At 44.2% G+C, this 22,118-nt stretch overlaps 1 long non-coding RNA gene across 1 annotated transcript in view; it reads right to left on the minus strand.

Annotated features, from left to right (window-relative positions):
- Positions 1-414: 414 nt before the first annotated feature.
- LOC310840812 overlaps positions 415-22,118 on the minus strand; it is a 55,978-nt gene continuing 34,274 nt past the window's right edge. Inside the window, exon 4 of the long non-coding RNA XR_014562163.1 lies at positions 415-813. This is a non-coding gene — a long non-coding RNA (uncharacterized lncRNA). The remainder of the gene's footprint in view (positions 814-22,118) is intronic.

The raw sequence follows: 22,118 nt of genomic DNA on the forward strand, positions 1-22,118 counted from the left end.
CTCGCAGCGCGCTCAGAAAACGCGCCGGATCCATCTGAAATGACGCCCACCCAGCCTCGTCTTCACTGTCCCAGATTTCAACTGACACTGTTCCGGGGAAAGCTGGGGTGGGGAGGAACAAACAACTCCCGACATATTTGCGAAAACGATACTTTTTCCTAAGGGGGGCGGGGCTTGTTTATTTCGCTCCAAAAGAACAACAACTAAACAAAAACGAAATGGCCAGACAGGAACTGATGTTCACAACATTATCATCTTTAAAGTTGGGGTTCTTAGAGAAATGTTTCATCCTTGAAACCTAGGGTACCATTTTTTAATTTTAATTTTCCTCCTCAAAACCCAGAGAGAGAGAGAGAGAGAGAGAGAGAGAGAGAGAGAGAGAGAGAGAGAGAGAGAGAGAGAGAGTGTGTCTTGGGACACCTTAAAGACCAGCACATTTATTGTGACATATAAGACATTAAAGCTTATGTCATACCAAACGTGTCTTTAAGATGCCACAGTACGTCTTTTCTGCTGCAACAGACTAACAATGCTGGTCAGAAATCACTGGCAGAAGGCAGTCTTCACTGGGTGCTTTTATACAGAAGTCAGCTGTGGAAAAGTATTTCTTTTCTCTCCCGATTCCTCTCTCTCTAGGTGAGGGTTAGTGACTGCTGTTAGATTCCAGGACTCTTCCTTCCAGTTTTCTTTCGTTCTTTCATTTGAAAGAGGAAGCCATCTATCGAATTTTATTTTACAAGATGAGTGAAAGAAAAGGAATTCAGTGCAGGGCAGTGGCATTTATTTTACAGCACTCTGCTTTATAGATTCGTCCTGAGATATGAAAAAGAGGAGACGCAGAGGAGAAAAAAATTACTAATGGACAAAAACTGAACAGCCTGTTTGGAATCTAGAGCTCCCCTCCCTGAATCAACGTGAGTCTGCAAAAGATAACTTTTTAATGCTTCTATAAAAATCTGAAACCCATCACTTGCCAGTAACTCGTCCATAATGTGAATGGGGTACCTCAGGGGTATTTGAGATCAAAATGACCAAGTTATCGGACTGCTGTGCATAAGTGTGAATATGCATGAGCTGTTTTATATGGCTGCAGCTGTTTCGCCTGCAGATTTGGGTCTCTTTCCTCCAGCCCCCTTTAGTGCATCCTGTACAGCAGTCAAATAATCTGAGGATTTAGATGTCCCCGAACAGTCATTTACATGATGGATTGTAACGACTCAGTGGCTCCTCTGGTCAAATACCAGCTTTTCCAAACAGAAAGGGCTGCAATCAAATGCACAATTAAACTTTTTTTTTTAAAGATCCCATTGAATTCAATGCATGGATCGTTCAAGCACCATCTCTCTGATTTTCAGCGGGGTTGAAAAATGGGCCCAACAGAGCTCAGAAACAAGTCCCATTGAGTTCAGTGGGCCTTACTCCTAGGTAAGCAGCTCTAGCATAGTAGCTTAAATATCTTAAACTAAATCCACATACCCTGATCCAGAAAAAGAGAGCCATGTGCAGAAGCCGATATCCACACGTACAGCTGTTGAAAGTATGAATACTACGAGTAATAGTAATGTTGTTGTTGTTTAGTCGTTTAGTCATGTCCGACTCTTTGTGACCCCATGGACCAGAGCACGCCAGGCACCTCTGTCCTCCACTGCCTCCCACAGTTTGGTCAAACTCATGCTGGTAGCTTCAAGAACACTGTCCAACCATCTCGATCTCTGTCGTCCCCTTCTCCTTGTGCCCTCCATCTTTCCCAACATCAGGGTCTTTTCCAGCGAGTCTTCTCTTCTCATGAGGTGGCCAAAGTATTGGAGCCTCAACTTCAGGATCTGTCCTTCCAGTGAGCATTCAGGGCTGATTTCCTTAAGAATGGATAGGTCTGATCTTCTTGCAGTCCATGGGACTCTCAAGAGTTTCCATCAGCACCATAATTCAAAAGCATCAATTCTTCAGAGATCACCCTTCTTGATGGTCCAGCTTTGAATAAATCATTCATCTGCAAGAATCCTGTATTCAAGGCAATTTGGATGCACCAAATGGACTCTCCACTCTGTGTGTGCGCATGCGCGACTAGAGCCACACTTCCCTGTCCCTGCCCACTAGTTGCATGTGACAAGAATTGTACTAGGGCTTGGTGGTAGTTGGAACTCACTGAGATTGGTAGGGCGGAAGGCAGGGTGATCAACATTAAATGGAAGCAGTCAGTGGTAGGCAGAACCAAAGCAATTTAGCCTCTACCTTCCACCCTGCTGAGTTCTACAAGGGGTACATTAAGACTGAGGAGGAAGCTGCCAGGCAGTGTTGCCCTCTTGGGCTGGTTGTATGTAGCCAGACAGGCAAGTGGGGGCTGTCTGAAGGCAGATTGAGGTTGATGGAGCAGTGCCTCATTTGCCCTGATGGACCATAATATGTTCAACAGTAGAACAGTAGAACAGACTCACTCAGGAGGTTGTGGACTCTCCTTCATTACAGATAGGTAGCCGTGTTGGTCTGCCATAGTCAAGAGGCCCCATTAGCTGAAGGAGGCTCCTGCATTAGCAGTGCAGGAGGCCCCATTAGCTGAAGTGGTGCTTCAGGTTAAGAACAGTTTCAGGTTAAGAACGGACCTCCAGAACGAATTAAGTTCTTAACCTGACATGCCACTGTACTATCTAGATGGACTTCTTCCTTTGACTTGCACCAATTTGTTCATCAGCTTTAACATTCTTGAATGGCACAGAGCATTGTAAAGGTAAAAGAGGTAAAGGACCCCGGGATGGTTCAGTCCAGTCAAAGGTGACTATGGGGTTGCAGTGCTCATCTCGCTTTTCAGGCTGAGGGAGCTGGTGTTTGTCTACAGACAGCTTTTCAGGTCATGTGGTCAGCATGACTAAACTGCTTCTGGCACAACGGAGGACTGTGACGAGTGCCAGAGCACACGGAAGCGCCTTTTACCTTTCTGCCGCAGCTCTACCTATTTATCTACTTGCACTGGCATGCTTTCAAACTGCTAGGCTGGCAGGAGCTGGGACAGAGTGACAGGGGCTCACCCCATCATGGGGATTAGAACCAACAATCTTCCGAACAGCAAGCCCAAGAGGCTCAGTGGTTTAGACTACCCCACACACAGCAAGGTCAAACTTGTCTTTCACTCTGGTAATTAAGCATCCAAACAGATAATAGCATCCAACGACTTATTCTTTTGAAGGAGATCAGTGGGATTGCTGCCTTGGAAGAGTTGAGAGCAACCACCAATAACACATTTTGGAAATATGTTTCTGTGAACTTGAGTGGTCATCTAAATGTTGTGAACTAAGCTCCCAGGTGAGAGCTGGGAGGGGATACAGTGGTACCTCGGGTTACATACGCTTCAGGTTATGGACACTTCAGGTTACAAACTCCACTAACCCATAAATAGTACCTCGGGTTAAGAACATTGCTTCAGGATGAGAACAGAAATTGTGCTCTGGCGGCTCGGTGGCAGCAGGAGGCCCCATTAGCTAAAGTGGTGCTTCAGGTTAAGAACAGTTTCAGGTTAAGATTGGACTTCTGGAATGAATTAAGTTCTTAACCTGAGGTACCACTGTACGCTTCTCTGTATGTGGATTGAAGATTAAGATATAATTGCGCTAGTTATATTTCTTTTCTTTTTCTTTTTTTTTGCTGTATTTCTTAAATTATTTCTCTTTAGACTGGTTTGGTTTTTACTGTATTATATGTTGAAAACTTTAAATAAAATTAATGTGGGGAAAAATGTCCTGAACTGAGAATTACTCTTAAGTCAGGCTACCTGCTGAAATGAGGGTACAGGTGGTTTGCAAAATATTTGCAGAGAGAATTGGAGTCTTTGCAACCCCACTGCCAATCTGATTAGTCTAGCATTTGACACCTGCATATTATGTTTTCAGGACCTGTTCCTGTGGTTGTAATTTGTTTTGATAATTCTTAATATTTAATTTTAAATTGTTGCAACCTGCCCTGGGATCTGATGGTGAAGGGCATGTAATAAATTGAATGAAATTATGTTCAATTTAATTTAATTTATTATTATTAAATTAAGGATGGAGAAGTGGGGCTGACACGCCACGTTGCAAATGCACACTTCACCATGATTGAGGACTGTCTCACTCCTCATAGCAAAACTGTCTAGCATAACTATCTAGAGTTTGAAGCACTACTTTTTAGCTCATCACAATATTCTCACCTTGAGATCTTGCCCTTCCTAGCAAAACAACAACAACAACAACTACCACAACAACAACAACAAACCAGTAGCCCAGGTTCAGGTGTTCACATACATCACTCATTGCCTTTGATTGCCCTCACTTGCCCAGGCAAATGATTTTTTGGAATTACCATTTGGGTTTTAAATTCTTGTCTTATTGCATTTTTAATGACTATTTGTCGGTTTTGAACTTTAAACTTTGAAATTTATATATTGTGTGAGTTAATTTTATTCATGCTTTTATACACTGTCCTGGGACCTTTTGATGAAAGGTAGTTAAGAACTAAATAAGGAAAATTTGATATTGTAAGGAACGACAATGACAATGACAACAATTTATCATTTATATGCTGCTCATAGAACTGGGTTGCCCCAGCTACTCTGGACGGCTCACAGCAAAAAATGGTAAAAGCACAATACAATGTTGTTGTTATTAGTTTATATACCGCCCTACGTAGGGATGCGGGTGGCGCTGTGGGTTAAACCACAGAGCCTAGGACTTGCCGATCAGAAGGTTGGTGGTTTGAATCCCTGCGATGGGGTGAGCGCCCGTTGCTCAGTCCCTGCTCCTGCCAATCTAGCAGTTTGAAAGCATGTCAAAATACAAGTAGATAAATAGGTACCACTCCAGCGGGAAGGTAAACGGCATTTCCGTGAGCTGCTCTGGTTCGCCAGAAGCGGCTTAGTCATGCTGGCCACATGACCCGGAAGCTGTATGCCGGCTCCCTCAGCCAATAAAGCGAGATGAGCGCCACAACCCCAGAGTCAGCCACGACTGGACCTAACGGTCAGAGGTCCCTTTACCTTTAATTTACCGCCCTACACCCGGAGGTTTCAGGGAGGTTCACAGAAAATATCACAAAATATAAAACCAGAATAAAAACAACTTAATAACATTCTCCCCCCTGGAAAAGAGCCACATTTTAAAAGGGTATAGGATGTCAAACAGATCAACCAAAGGCCTGGTTGAAAATGAACGTTTTTGTCTGGCACCTAAAGGCGTGTAATGGAGGTGCCAGGCGAATTTCTCTGGGGAGAGCATCCCACAGACATGGAGCCACTGTAGAGAAGGCCCATTCTCGTGGTTGCCACCCTCTGGATCTCCCACAGGGCTGCCTTCAGATGTCTTTTAAAAATCACATAGCTGTTTATTGTTTGACATCTGCTGGGAGGACGTTCCATGGGGTGGACGCAGCTACCAAAAAAGGCCCTCTGTCTGGTTCCCTGTAAGAGGTGAGGCCCTCTCACAATGAGGGAACCACTAGAAGGCCCTTGGAGCTGGACATTGAGGGTGGAGACACTCCTTCAGGTATACAATATCATTCTCATCAACAACAAAACATTTAAACCTGGGTTATGGTTGGCCCAGTTTGGGACTCCTTTGCCACTCAGAGTTGCTAGGCAGGAAGAAATCTGACCAGCACAATGTCTCTCATCACTGCTGAGCTGTGATGGAACAGACTGGGCTTACCAAATAGCTTTAAAGGGCATAGGAACCATTACTGGATAAGGCATTCAAAACTGTAGCCTGGTTCTGTAATCCTCTGATCTAGTAGCTGTCCCCCACTCCCAATTTAGTGTAGATGTGGTAAACCACTTGTTCACAGTTTCCGCGTATAAACACAAGCCAGTGAATCCTTAGCACCTTCATACTGCAGCTTAAGGGATTAGTAAGAGTTCAAAATCATATTAGTTAGAAGTGTGATCTGGCATCAAAACCTGGAGTGCAATTCTACACAGCTGCTTAGGACTAAGTCTCACAGCAGGGCTCAGAGAGACTTACTTCTATGTAGACATGTCCAGAATTGCACTACAACCCTACTGATTGTTGCAAGTATAAATTCAAGCTCTAAAAACACTCAGCCAGGTTATTCCGATAGCTGTGAAAAACCTAAAAAAGGTAAAAAGGTAAAGGACCCCTGGACAGTTAAGTCCGGTCAAAGGCGACTATGGGGTGCTGCGTTCATCTTGCTTTCAGACTGAGGGAGCCGGCGTTTGTCCATAGACAGCTTTCCAGGTCAGCATGGCTAAACCGCTTCTGGCTCAATGGGACACTGTGATGGAACCCAGAGTGCAATGAAACACTGTTTACCTTCCTGCCGAAGCGGTACCTATTTATCTACTTGCACTGGCATGCTTTCGAATTGCTAGGTTGGCAGGAGCTGGGACAGAGCAAGGGGAGCTCACTCCATGACGGAGATTTGAACTTCCAACCTTCCAATCGGCAAGCCCAAGACCACAGTGCCACCTGCATCCCTGCTGTGAAAAACATACTGCAGCTGGGATGGAGATACCAGTGGCTCCCTGGGTGTTGCTGTCGTCCAACCTCCACTGGGACCAGCCAACCTTACCAATGGTCAGGGATGCTAGCAGCTGTAGTCCACCAACATTTGCAGGGTCAAAGGCTTCCCATCTCATCTTAGATGAGGGGTTGGATACACACATCAAGTATGTATTTTGGAAAGTGGTTTGCCTGTCTGTTTGTTCTCCCGGTGTCCAGAAACCTTGTGAGATATCATTGGCAAACTCATCAAAAAGGTTTCTGCTGTGGGGCTGGTGATTTTTGTTGATGTAGGGCCACAAACTGCCTCTGTCAACCAAGATGGTGGACCAAAATATCACTTTGGTATGACTTCTCCTATTTTGGGGTGTAGGTTCAGCCACCTCTCAAAATACTGTTGCCAAACTCGGCATGAAGGTTCCTAAGATGGGAGTGGCAGCCTTCATCAATGTTTGGACACCGGTCCCTATTTTGAGTCAAAATGGTGGACCTAAATGTGACTTTGACCATTTTTGGGGGGCAATAATTTTGTCCACCTCACATGATATTGCCAAACTCAGCACAAGTGTTCCAAAGGTTTTGTGGTGGTGGTCAACATCAATGTTTGGGTGCCGGGTGCCATTTTGATTCAAGATGGTGGACTCAAACATGACTTTGGTATGGCTGTGCCCATTTTTTGGCACAGGTTCAGCCATTTCTTGGGATATTGTCCTCAAACTCAGCATGAGGCTTCCAGAGGTGGGGATGGCAGTGTGTGCTGGTGTTTTGACACCAGGGAACATTTTGATTCAAGATGGTGGAACAAAACATGACTTTGGCATGATTTTGCCTTTTTTGGCATAAGTTTGGTCACCTTTTGATATATCATTGCCAAACAGTGCACAAGGTTTCCTGGGGTGTGTGAGGCAGTCTTTGTTGATATTTGAATGCAAGGCACCTTTTTGGATTAAGATGGTGGACTAAAATGTGACTATCTAATACTATCTATTTAAAAATAACAACATATATTTGATTTCTAAGCATTACAGGGCAGTGTCAAAAACTCCCTACTAGTAATAAATAAATGAACAGCTGGTCATGATGTATCCATATATCCTGTCCATACTTCATGGATATGAATAAAACAAGGTAATAATGTGGGAAAATATGAACAAAGTGTTCCTCCTAGAAGATTTTGTAAAAGCGAGCTAGGGTGGGACTTGCAATTGGGTTCTAGATAAGGGACATGAGCCCAGTCACTCATTTGGAAGTGACAATTGTGAACATATTTTTTCCACTCTCAACAGAATGATTATTCACATTTTAACCTTCCGGTTCTTATACTTTGATCCTAAACTGGATGTTGTGACTCACCTTCCTTCTCTCACACACGTAGAAGTGTACCCAACTGTCATTTCCTCCTCAACGACTCTGGGGAAAGTTGAAGTCAGAAAGAAAACGTAGCAATGATTGGATGATTCAGTAGAGGTGAGTGCCCTCGAGGAAATGGCTGGAACAACCCAGAGGACATGTAGATCTGCTATATACAGATCCCCAGATTGTGGCCATTATGTGGAAATCACATCCATTTGATTTGACTGAATGCATGTCTAGGTGGAAGGCTTCACTCATTTTTCTCTCATGTCCTGCTCATCAGCTCATCAGAAGAGATAGAGAACCAGTAGCCCTCCCAATGTTGCTGGATTCTAATCCCCATCAGCCCCAGTCAGCACAGTCAGTGGTTAGGGATGATGAGAGGACCACAGAAATATTTAGAGAACCACGGATTCCCCACCTGAGTATTAAAGGCATAAGAGCAGTCTGCAGGCTGTCTTCCACTCAGCCCACTTACAAGGCAGCAGGAGAACAATGCCTGGTGGCTTAAATCAAAATTCCAAGGGCGACTGTCATCCAACCTTGGTTTTTGAAATCTTAGTTGGATATCACACCATGTAGATGCATCTTGTCAGATGCAGCAGAATTTTCAGATATTTGTTATGGTGAAGGATTGCACAGACCCAACACCCACCCCACCCAAACTCACACCTACACCCACTCTTCATTTCGCAAAGGCTAGGATTTCAGCACAACCTGTGACTGCATATTTCGCAAAGTACTTGAACTCCAAAAGATATCTCTAGCTTCCTCTCCTTCCCATTTGTCATATAAGCCTTGTGTCAATGTACACAGGTTGAGACCCTACCTGCCCACAAACTGCCTTGCCAGAGTGGTGCATACTCTGGTTATCTCCCGCTTGGACTTCTGCAATGTGCTCTATGTGGGGCTACCTTTAAAGGTGACTCAGAAACTACAACTAATCCAGAATGTGGCAGATAGACTGGTGACTGGGAGCAGCCGCCAAGACCATATAACACCGGTCCTGAAAGATCTTCATTGACTCCCAGTACATTTCTGAGCACAATTCAAAATGTTGGTGCTGACCTTTAAAGCCCTAAACAGCCTCAGTCCTGCATACCTGAAGGAGCGTCTCCACCCACATCATCCAACCCAGACACTGGGGTCCAGCGCCAAGGGCCTTCTGGCGGTACCCACGCTGCGAGAAGTGAGGTTACAGGGAACCAGGCAGAGGGCCTTCTCAGTAGTGGCGCCTGCCCTGCGGAACACCCTCCCAGCAGATGTCAAGGCAATAAACAACTATTTTACTTTTAAAAGACAACTGAAGGAGGCTCTGTTTAGGGAAGTTTTTAATATCTGACGCTGTATTGTTTTTAATATTCGGTTGGAAGCCGCTCAGAGTGGCTGGGGAAACCCAGTCAGATGGGTGGGGTATAAATAATAAGTTGTTGTTGTTGTTGTTGTTGTTGTTGTTGTTGTTGTTGTTGTTATTATACTAACCCTCAGACTGACAGGTCCCCAGGATGCCAGAAATGGAAGCCAGCCACAATGCAGCATGAAAGGTTAAGGAGGTTTCACTTCCGGGTCAAGAGCCCAAAGTGATACACGTCAAACGAACGACAATTATTGGGTTCACTTACTAAACACATCTTAGACTTCCTGTTTTTGTAAGACACTAAAGATAGATTTCTTTTGAAGTTGTAAAAATAAATGCACATTGACACAATCACAGATATAATGCTAAGACTCCAGCTGATACCTGGAAAAGCATAGAGGAAGTCATCTCTTAATATAGTCCCTTATACTTGGAGTAGTGCATATAAAGGTCATCCAACAGAGGTTGCCTCTGCCTCCTGACCTTCGGTGATCAGAAATACCAAATGTGATGCAATGCCCAAGTCTTATGGGGGAAGTTAAGCAACTGGCAGAACATTTAATCTCCAAGCAAGAATTATCCACTCTTCGCAGTTCAAGGTCAGACTCTCGAGGTTACTTTAAGATACACGTCGTGTACAGACTTGTACTTGAATAAGAGTTTTCTTGAAGGATGGAGAAAGTTTTTTTTAAAAAAGTGCCACAACAGCAAGAATCTTGAAGAAAATGCGCCACCTGCTGGTTACAAAACCAGACTTGTTTCAATTACGCTACACTCAAAGTAGAGGAATTTCATTTTAATGACTTGAACCATTCAGTTAGCAGTTCAAAATGAGAATATATATATATATCTCAGACCATTGCCCCATTAATTCCAGCCTGCGGAGAGAAGACTTGTCTTGCTACGAGCTTTGCACAGTGTCTTCTCTTGCCTATTTGTTTTGCAACAAGGGAAGACACAGCAAGGGAAGACACAGCACAAAGCTAGTTACGCTCAAGTAACATTCTTTGTGTCCAGTTATAATTGATATATATTTCAACCACAGCCTGTATTTTCCCCATAGTTTTTAAGGATGATCAAATAAAATATAAAATAAAATAAATAAAATATAATAAAACAACATTTCTGGTTAATTTTTGCTTGTGCTGTAGGTTTATTTCTGAAAAAGTATGCAAAGCACATATACCCTTTGTAACTCTTGGGCCTGCCAATCAGAAGGTCGGCGGTTTGAATTTGTGTGACGGGGTGAGCTCCCATTGCTCTGTCCCAGCTTCTGCCAATCTAGAAGTTTGAAAACATGCCAGTGCAAGTAGATAAACAGGTACCACTGCAGCAGGAAGGGAAACAGTGTTTCCGTGCGATCTGGTTTCTGTCATGGTGTCCCATTGTGCCAGACGCAGTTTAGTCATGCTGGCCACATGACCCAGAAAGCTGTCTGTCTGCCTTTGACTGGACTTAGCCATCTAGGGGTCCTTTACCTTTTACCTTTGTAATTCAACTGAGATGCATACATTAGTGAAAAATATATAATGCATTCTTATTGAGAGGAAATTGCTTACAAAAATGTGTACATCAGGCAAAGTGGCACATAAAATAAGTATCTTAGGATAAATTGACATTTAAAAAGTTGACAAATTTTCATGAGGACTTAAAACGAAAATTGCAATGTGATGCAGAAAAGTGGAGAACTAAAGAGTGGAAAAGCAAGAAACCAAGAGAAACAGATATTTGTCCATCTCTAGTGCACAGCTTGGATAGACATGATTTGATCTGACTCCAGACCTGATGTCGAAAGACTGAATTTATAGACTGAAGCTTATGGTACACACTGGTGTCCCTACATCTTCCAACCAGTTTTGCAGTTTTGACTCTTTCTGAAGGCCAAATTCTAACAACTATTTTGCCCAGGCTGTATCGATCACACCACAATTAATGTAGTTTGCATCCAGTGACAACCTGTTCATTGACCATGCAACCTGTTTGTTAGCACAAAGTTTTCAGGGTGATTAGATGACGTCGGTTGTTTATTGAACATTCGTTCTTCTTTGTTGCATGCAGGCTATATACAACACCACACAAAGCAATTATCAATCACCTCACACTTTCCAGTGCATTTTCCAGCCATTCTTCTTATTGTAATACTTTTTTTTTGGGGGGGGGGAGCTTGCTTGTTGTGTACCAAATCCACTTAAGTTGCACAAACTGGGTTTGCTGGTCACCAACTCAATCTCACCTGCAAAATAGCGGGATTCTGGAAGCAACCTTACCACTGAATTATCACATCTGCCAAAGACCGTAGCAGAAAAAAATAATTATTAATAGAACTACAGGCTGCATTAATAATTGCCAAACTGTCCGTGAATCACAATGGTCTCATAAAGCCATGGTATGTGTCTTGGAGCAATTCCATGTGACCAGATTATTTGGCCCTGCTCATCTAGTGACAACAGTATGTTCATGAGACAAAGGAAAGACTGACAGTTCAGAATGTTTCTGAACTTCCTGAATGTCATGTGTTTGCAAGAGATACCTATCAGGAGCTAGAAATAGTTATCTAGCTCACTGTGAATATGAACACACAGGCCATCATTTATTTTTAGATGTTTTGTACGGTGCAATGTTTCTATGTTGAAAATTGTATTGCACTGAGAAGAAAGGCGTCAATTCATCTTTTTAACTTGACACACACAAACACACAGGTTCTGGTTGGACAATTTGAAATGTCACTGAAAATTTCCATTGGGCAAGTCACTATCCCTGAGTCTAAACAGCCTTACAATGTTGTAGTGAGGATGAAACCCATGTCTGTTGTATTGGAGATACCTGGGTGAAAGACATCTTGAGGCATTGGATACACATCACTTGGGAAGACAGGCGAACTAATATCAGTGTACTGGAAGAAGCAAAGATCACCAGTATCAAAGCAATGATTCTTCAACATCAACATCTTGGACTTGTCATGTTGTGCGGATGTCTGATGATCGTCTTTCAAAGCAACTACTCTATTCCGAACTGAAAAATAGAAAGCGTAATGCTGGTGGTCAACAAAAGAGGTTAAAAGACTCTCTCAATGTAAATCTAAAAAAATGTAGTACAGTGGTACCTCGGTTTAAGTACTTAATTCGTTCCGGAGGTCCGTTTTTAACCTGAAACTGTTCTTAACCTGAAGCACTACTTTAGCTAATGGGGCCTCCTGCTGCCGCTGCACTGCCAGAGCACGATTTCTGTTCTCATCCTGAAGCAAAGTTCTTAACCCGAGGTACTATTTCTGGGTTAGCGGAGTCTGTAACCTGAAGCGTATGTAACCGGAAGCGTATGTAACCTGAAGCATATGTAACCCGAGGTACCACTGTATAAGCACCGACAACTGAGAAACACTGGCCTGTGAATGCTCCAATTGGAGAACAGCTTTTACCAAAGGTGACATGGACTTTGATGATGCTCGAACTCAGGAACATGTGAAGAGGAAGACATGTTTGGCAAACCCTTACCGTGATCAACTCCTGCCCGAAAACCTATGTCCCCACTGTGGAAGGACGTGTGGATCCAGAAATGGCCTCCACAGTCACTTATGGACACTGTTAAAACTGTGTTTATGGAAGACAATCTTACTCAGCTACGAGTCATCGCCAAAGAAGAAGAAAGAAAAAGGTATATGTGAAGTAATGGGAGCATGCAACAAAATGCTGCAGCATATACTTAGCTTTACAAGGGTATCCCACTACTTCACACACACCTTCTTCTTTCTTCTTCTTTGGTGATCAGCTCTTACACTGGTGCAAGATTCTTTTGCTCTTGTTTCAGCCATCTGAGCCCTGACTAAGCTGGGGATGGGGTGCTAAACTGGCACATTTCATTTATGAATTTATTTATTAAAATTGTATAACACCCTATACCTGTAGATCTCAGCACAGTTCACAACATAAAATCACAACATATATATCTGCAGCTTTGCCTGGCTTTGGGCTTAGGTCAGCATAGCCCGGCTGTGCCTACTTCACAGGGTTGTGGTGGGGATTAAATGATGATTGAGTCTCTATAAATGCTATAACAAATAAATGAGCAAATGAGCAACGTAAGTCAGAGATCCGCTGGCTCCTTATTTGCTCATCCCAGCAGATCTTGGGTTTGCAATGTTCCCTTCGATTGACTTTATTGAGCTGCCCACACTCAAAAACGCCTGTTATGTACTGAGTTGAATAGGATCCAAAATGCAGCAATCTGATTGGTCCTAGAACAATAGGATCCAGAATGCAGCAGTCTAATTGGTCCTAGAACAATGCAGCAGTATGATTGGTCTGCAGGAGCCACCCAATCCAGCTCCAGATGGAAGTGAATCCACAACCTGATTGGCCTACAGGAGAATCCTGGAATTAGCCAATCACGTGCAGCCCATTGCGTAAATAATGTATATAAAGCAGATACTTTGGGGGGACTTTCATTCCTCCTCACCACTATGAGCTGAATAAAGAGCATGAAATCCACTATCGACTCTGAGTATATTTCAACGCCCTTGAGGGACAAAGCAGGAGCAGCTTCCTATCGCTGCCCCTAATTCACCTTCCCAGCCAGCAGAGATTCAGCTGGAAGGATGGCCCCCTGTCACAAATTCCAGTCCAGCCGATGGGGGAAACTGGATGCAAACGCTGCTGGCGGCCTCAGCTTGGAGCTTTTCGGAAGTGCTGCATCCAAGGACTCAAGCTCTGAAAAGTTCCGAGCATTCCAGAACACGGCCTCTCTCCCCCCCCCCGCAACATTTGGAACTGCGACGACGGGTTCATTGTGGTTGGACGCCACTGGTGACGCGTGGAAGCGCATAGAATTCTGTTCATGAGCTGGCAACTGCAGAGTTCGCACACGGCCTCGCGCCTCTGGCACTCATTTAGTCATGCAGGTAAACATGCGAAGGGAGGAATTAAATTCTGCCCCGGGAACACAATCCTTAGAACAGCACCGTGCGGCTCGCGAAACAATGCAATCACTGGAGACCTCTCCAGCGTGCACAGCTTTATTTATTCAAGCAATTTTTAGTACCGACCGAGCCTTCCCCAAACAGCTTGTCACTGCACATCACGGAGGGGGCCTGCTTGGTGGGATGCGAGCCCCAGCTGCTGCGAGTCCTGAAGTCTACCCCCTCTCCATCCACTCCACCTTGCCCTTTTTTTTGCCTTCCTTTGCCAGGCCATGCCTGGCTTGTGTTTGCCTTGGGAAGGCAATCAAACAGAGGGACCGACGAAGACGGCGCTGATAATTCCTCAGCCTCGCTTTTGCTGAAATGGAGACGGAGACCACAAGAATCTCTTCGCCGGGGCTTCTGGACTGGTCACATTACCATTTGGGATCGCGAAGCATCTTTCAGAGCTTCTCTAATGTCCGTGCCGGGTAGGAGAGCCAAAGCGCTAACCACAAAGCCACTTGCACCTGGGTCCTGCTGGGAAGCACGAGAAGGTCCAGCTATTTTGAACAGAGGCTTTATTTTGAATAGGTTTTCCTCCCCCGTTTCCAAAGGCCGGCGATTAGAAAATATTTGCTTACTGTTCCATACGGCTGACTCCCTTTTCCATCTGCTGGCCCGGTCTTCATCCCGTGAGTGCGATCCCATCAATACGGAACATTTGAAAGTCCCAGGTCACATATTTTAAAGCACATGGCTTCCTCTAAAGCAGGCATCCCCAAACTCGGCCCTCCAGATGTGAGAGCCAGTGTGGTGTAGTGGTTAAGAGTGGAAGACTCGTAATCTGGTGAACCGGGTTTGCATCTCTGCTCCTCCACATGCAGCTGCTGGGTGACCTTGGTCTAGTCACACTTCTCTGAAGTCTCTCAGCCCCACTCACCTCACAGAGTGTTTGTTGTGGGGGAGGAAGGGAAAGGAGACTGTTAGCTGCTTTGAGACTCCTTCAGGTAGTGATAAAGCGGGATATCAAATCCTAAGCTTTTCTTCTTCTCTTGGGACTACAACTCCCATCATCCCTAGCTAACAGGACCAGCAGTCAGGGATGATGGGAACTGTAGTCCCCAAAATCTGGAGGGCCGAGTTTGGGGGTGCCCACTCTAAAGAATGCTGGGAACTGTAGTTTGCCCATCCCAGAGCTGCAATTTCCTGCACCCTTAAGAAACTACACTTTCCAGGATTCTTTCCTTTGTGCCAAGGGGACCTACATATTTGAAATGTATTGGATCGTTGTGACCACTCTGATTTGGCAGCATTGCTGGTGGGGAAAATAGGGACATTCCAGGATCAAATCAGAAACTGGGACAGCTTTCATAATTCTGGGACTGTCCTTGGAAAATTGGGACACTTGGGGGGTGACCTCTGGTTGGTCCCTGTGCTGGACTAGATGGGCCATGGGCCTGATCCAGCAGACACTTCTTATGTTCTTATTTCAATGGGAGCAGGTAAATCATATACAGTGGTACCTAGGGTTACATATGCTTCAGGTTACAGACGCTTCAGGTTACAGACTCCACTAGTCCAGAAATAGTACTTCCGGTTAAGAACTTTGCTTCAGGATGAGAACAGAAATGATGCGGCAGTGGTGCGGCGGTGGCAGCTTCAGGTTAAGAATGGACCTCCAGAATGAATTGAATTCTTAACCCAAGGTACCACTGTAGTTAACCATGTACTTTATATTGCAAGGCCACTCCTAACGAAGTGTGTATCGTAGGGTGGGGAATATCTTTGGGCCTGTGGGTCCCATTGCTCCTGGCAAACCTTCTGGGTGTTGTGTGTGTGTGTCACATGCCAAAAGTAGGCAGTGCAGGAAATGATTGATTTGATTTGATTTGATTGATTCTATTTCTATGCTGCTTTTTATTCAAATAAATCCCAAAGCGGCTTACAAACAAAATATAAAAATAACATAATGGAACACTGCGAATACAGCATAAATCATATGGAATACTTAACAAATCATCAGTAGAACAATCCCAAATCCCATATATAACAATTACCATATATGTAACACTATTAACAAAACAACTAAAAAATAAGATACCCATATTTATCGCTCTATAAGACACACCAGACCACAAGATGCGCCTAGTTTTTGGAGACGGAAAACAAGAAAAAAAATATTCTGAATCTCAGAAGCCAGAACAGCAAGAGGGATCGCTGCGCAGTGAAAGCAGCAATCCCTCTTGCTGTTCTGGCTTCTGTGATAGCTGCGCAGCCTGCATTCGCTCCATAAGATGCACACACATGTCCCCTTACTTTTTAGGAGGGAAAAAGTGAGTCTTATAGAGCAAAAGAAATGGTAAACATCACAGTTACACCAAAAATCATAGGAGTCATAAAGTACGACAGCATTCATATCTATAAAACAATATTAGCATTAACATGTTACTATTAGTGCAATGCAGAAATCCCAACGAAAGCATCCAAGACGGATGACCATCCAACCTGTGCCCAAAAACCTCCAAGGAAGGGGAGCCCACCACCTTCTGAAGGAGTCCGTTCCACTGTCAAACAGCTCTTACTGTCAGAAAGTTCTTCCTGATGCTTAGCTGGAATCTCTTTTCTTGCAACTTGAATCCATTAGCTTCGGTCCTACCTTCCGGAGTAGGAGAAAACAAGCCTGCTTCATCTTCCATGTGACAGCCCTTGAGATATCTTCTCTTAGTCTCCTCTTCAGCAGGTTAAGAATACCCAGCTCTCTCAACAGTTCCAGGCTTGGTTTCTGGACCCTTTATCACCTTGGTTGCCCTCCTCTGCACATGTTCTGGATTCCTTACCTTTCCTACGTGTAAAACAGAATGGCGTTTGCTTGCAGCCATCGTTACGGATGCATGTATGTATGCATTGGGCTTAGACCCCCTTAGGTCTGCTGCATATAATCATGGGAGGAGCATCACAAAGGAGGAGCTTCACAAAAGAGCCTCACAAAGTCTTAGTGATTTCAAAGGGAGTGAATGCATTGCTGTTAACAGTTGTTAATGCAATGCTCATACAACATATACTTGAGGTTCTAGCATCACATTCAACAAACCTAATTTATTTAAGGGTAAAAATACTCAATTGTTCTGCATCACAGCTGAGCTCATTGTTCTTAAGCATACTGATATATTTTTCTTGCCATATATATATATGCCATAATTTTGGGGGGCTGCAATCCTTACCTGGGAGTAAGTGCTGCCAATCACATTGGGAAACACCTCTGAGTAAATTGTTCTATCCCATTATTTATATTACTTTAGTACAGTGGTACCTCGGGTTACAGACGCTTCAGGTTACAGACTCCACTAACCCAGAAATAGTACCTTGGGTTAAGAACTTTGCTTCAGGATGAGAACAGAAATTGTGCAGTGGCAGTGGGAGGCCCCATTAGCTAAGTGGTACCTCAGGTTAAGAACAGTTTCAGGTTAAGAACGGACCTCCGGAATGAATTACTGTATTTTTCGCTCTATTAGATGCACCGGACGATTGGACACACCTAGTTTTTAGGGGGGTGGGAAACAAGAAATAAGAAAGGAACAGAAAGCATCCTGAGCTAAGAGGGAGCGTTCCTCCATCTTTGCTCAGGAGCAAGCGGGATCGGTGCGAACTGATCCCTCTTGCCCTCCTGGCTTCAGCGAAAGCAAGCCTACTGGCTTTCCTTCCGCAAGAGGGCAGCCCTTCTCCCTCCTTGGGGAAAAGTCCCCAAGAGCCACACACATGTTCCACTTGGCTCTTTAAAGGGAGCTCTGACAGAGCCTCCCGCCTGCATTCGCTCCATAAGCCGCGCACACATTCCCCCTTACTTTTTAGGAGGGGAAAAGTGTGTCTTATCGAGCGAAAAATATGCTAAGTTCTTAACCCAAGGTACCGCTGTATTGGCTTGTCAGTCCATTAAAATGGTTTTACTCTGGTATCAGTCCCATTAAATCTCTTCCTCCCCTTTCCTTCATAAGTCTTTGCAGCTTAAAAATCCTGCCAACAGCTGTTCCTGATCAAAAATAGTGAGCAACCACTCTTGATAGATGGATACTAAGGTTTGAGGCTGCAAACATTTGAAGCACACCTTGCAAATAATCCTGGGAACTGTAGTTTGTTAAGGCATCTGGGAATTTTTGCTCTGTAGAGTATAATTCTCATGATTCTTTGGGGAGAAGTCATGAGCTTTGAATGCATGATGTGCCTAAGTCCCAGTCCCAGTCGGGGAATACAAACTCTTGCACGTTCAACGTGCCCTCACCCTGTTGAGGTCATCTCCATTCAAATCCACCCAGCCTTTTCCTACAGGTCTGGTGGAGAAACTGATCACCTTCTTCACCAGACTGTCTTGCGTTGTTTTCGAACAACGAATGCATACTACCAGAAACTCACTCAGACAGGTCTGAGTTGGTCCAAAGCAAACAAATGAAGCAAAGGGCTATGTCATAGGAGGGATTTTGTTTTATTTTTGAAATCATTTCATCTGCTCGCCTTTCATGTTCGCTAGGAAGAGGGTAATTGCTGGCCACTTAGCATGGTTTCCTCATGAAGGAAAGCAAAAAGCGCCTTCTACTCTCAGTGCACCCTTAGTAGCCAATGTGGTGCTTTTCAGATGTTCTCGTTGGATCATAGAGTTGGAAGGAACCCTGAAGATCATCTATTCATGCAATGCAAGAATAGCAAGCTGTCCCTTATGGGGATCAAACCTGCAACCTTGGTGTTATCAGCACCACACTCTAACCTACTGAGCTATCCAACAGTGTTGTGATACAACAAGTCCCATCAGCTCCAGCCAATATGATCCATCACCATGGGTAGTGGGAGCTCTGGTCCACAAAATCCGGATGGCTTCCATGTTGGATATCACTGCTTTATATTATTAGATTGTAAGAGGTGGCCTGAATTTATTAAACTGTCATGTATAGTGGTAACTCAGGTTACATATGCTTCAGGTTACAGACTCCACTAACCCAGAAATAGTACCTCAGGTTAAGAACTTTGCTTCAGGATGAGAACAGAAATCGTGCTCTGGCGGCGCAGCGGCAGCAGGAGGCCCCATTAGCTAAAGTGGTACCTCAGGTTAAGAACAGTTTCAGGTTAAGAACAGACCTCCAGAACGAATTAAGTTCTTAACCCAAGGTACAACTGTACTAGTATTTTCTTTTAGAGTTGTCAAGCATTATTCAACGTTGTAGAGAAAGATCAGTCGAACGTGAACAAATGTCGTAGTTACCTGGGCAGAAGGCCCTTCCAACTTCAAGTTCCAAGGCAGCATTCACTGTGAGGGAATCCTCTTTGCAGTAGATCCCCAGCTCCTCTGAGGTCCATGAATTTGTGAATGATGCCGTGCCCTGGGTTTACTATTGAGCAAGGATGGGCTACAATATTCAGACCACATGCACAAGATTAATTGAAAGCTTGGAGCAGGAATGTAGTGGCGAATTCTCTCCAGTCTCTCTGTATTAGGTGTGTGGAACCTGTGCGTCTACAGATGGTGTGAACTCCAGTTCACATTAGCTCTAACCAGTTTGGCCAATGGTTGGTAATGATGGGAGCTCAAGTCCTCAACGTCTGGAGGGCCAGAGGTTCTCCACCCCTGATCTATGTGGCCCCTGGGCATGTACAAACTGCATGCTCACAGAATCATGCAAGCAGCCAGGGATCATGCTTTCTATACTGTTCCCATCAGCATGTACAGGCATACAGTCTGCACATGCCCAGGGACTATACAGATGATCAAGCAAATGTGAATAGGTCAAGGTGGGGTTTCTCACTCCCCTCTAACATGCGCATCACACAAGTAAAACTTCTGTTAATTCCGTTAGCCACAATTCCACCGCTAAACCTCCCCCTCTGAAAAAAAAAAATCACTGATAAACATCCCAGCAGCCTTTAATGACTCATCACCAAAGTTTTTCTCTTGGCAGGAATGCATACAATCATTAATTCAGCATAAAAACAAGGCTAATCAGTGCAATGACAGTATTTATGTGCTGGATTCATTCTTTGAACAGAGGGAAAAAAGAATAACTTTATCCTGCTTCCCTCACCATTAGAGAGGAGTACCTAATTATGTTGCTTTTCCTCATCAGATTGTTCCGTGAGGAAAAAATCCACAATGCCAGGGCAAAATTAATCTTTCTGCCCCTGCAGGACCTCTTCGAGGGGAGAAAGTAACTCTTACCTCACTAACTCTATGATTCTAGAGTTGTCAGAGATACCCAGAATACTCCTATGTTAACTATCAACATTAGATTTGTACCCTTCACTTCCACCAACTAGCTTAGAACCACATTCTAGCTTACCTAGGTCCCCATAGCCACATCATAGTTTCCATTTTTTAGTACTCTTTTATCTTAGAACTGTGGACATTGTCGTTCCCCAGTGCCTGGATCCCTTGAATTTATCTTTTGAGGTATGTCAGTGGATCTTGCTTTTCTTGGTCCATTAAAACACAAATGGATTGACCCCAATCCAAAGATCCTCATGCACAGTGCTCAGTGCATACATGCTGCTATGTATGATGTTCAGCACATAGGTGCCCACCAAGTAAGGGCTACACAGCCCACCTGTTTGGAAAAGTGACAGGAATCAGGGCTTGGATCGCGCGACTCCAACATGTGCCACAACATAGGTAAATTGCGTTGTCAAAGTTGACTATGCCAAACATTTATTGGGACAGGGGTGTGAAACTTGTAGTTCTCCCATAGTCATTGGACTTAAATTCCTATAATCCCTTGTGGCCATTGGCCATGGTAGCTGGAGGTGATGGGAATTAAGAACCCCTTGGCCTGAATGTGGAGATGAGCACCACACCCCATAGTTGAATTTGACTGGACTTAACCATCCAGGGGTCCTTTATCTTTTACCTCAGGCATAGGCAAACTTGGCCCTCCAGATGTTTTGGGGCTACAACTCCCATTGTCCCTAGCTAACAGGACCAGTGGTCAGGGATGATGGGAGCTGTAGTCCCAAAACATCTGGAGGGCCAAGTTTGGCCATGCCTGTTTTACCTTTTACACAACGATTGAGCTATACAAATCAACAAGTGTACACTCTTTCACACAAACACTTGCAGATGTGTAGAGACACCATGTACCTGTGCTCAGTATAATGTGTAAACAAACTTATAGTCCATTCTACCACTGCAGGTCTCTGTTGGATCAGAACCTACCTCATTCTGAGACCTATGTAAACCAGGCCTTTGCTGTGAGACATTGAGGGTTGAGTAACAATGTACATGTATGTGAGAACTGCCCTGCTTCGATACCTCCTCACACACACGATCATACGAAATGTTGCACTGGGCCTATTGTGGGAGAACCAACAACGCAGCCCGCACAATTTGCCTTGGTCCCTGTGGATCAGTTTCAGCAGCATCTGCAATCCCTTCTTTTGTGTATACGATTGTGGGCTCTGGATATACTGGAACAGCGAATACGATTCCACCAATTACAGCCATTTGGACACATCTTAAATCTGACAGCACAAACCCTTTTTGTGGCCCTGTCAGCTCATGGCAAAGTTTTCAACAGTGTCTTGAGCCTCAAGCAACAGGTGAGAGGTGGCAGCATTGCTTTTGACAGGGAAGTTGCCGAGTTGCCATCCCACGAAACAGTTAAACCCAGGAAGAAGTCAAAAATGGGAGAAAAATGTACCGTAATCCCAGCTTGATGCAATTACTTTGACATGAATTTAAAATAAAATTAAAGTTAACAGTTTAAACTGATGTTTGAGGGTTTTAAAAAGATTTAGTTTCCCTTGGAAGCCCAGCGTTATTTGATCCAGTATAATCTCAGTGTGCGCTGCTCATAACTTCTCTTCCCCAGTGCCGTAAGCACTAGATTACGCCCATTGGGCTAAGTTACAAACGTCTAAAAAAATCATAAAATTATTCAACCTAGATTAAAGCATTCAGAGAATATGGTGTTATTTTAGTCTCCTGCCATATCCTACATTCACTATAAAATGGCTCTGTTGGCATTTGGAGAAAATGTCATAAAGCAAGTATGTAAGGAGG

This window comes from Podarcis gaigeae (assembly GCF_964106915.1).
Source record: "Podarcis gaigeae genome assembly, chromosome: 3".
NCBI lineage: Eukaryota > Metazoa > Chordata > Lepidosauria > Squamata > Lacertidae > Podarcis > Podarcis gaigeae.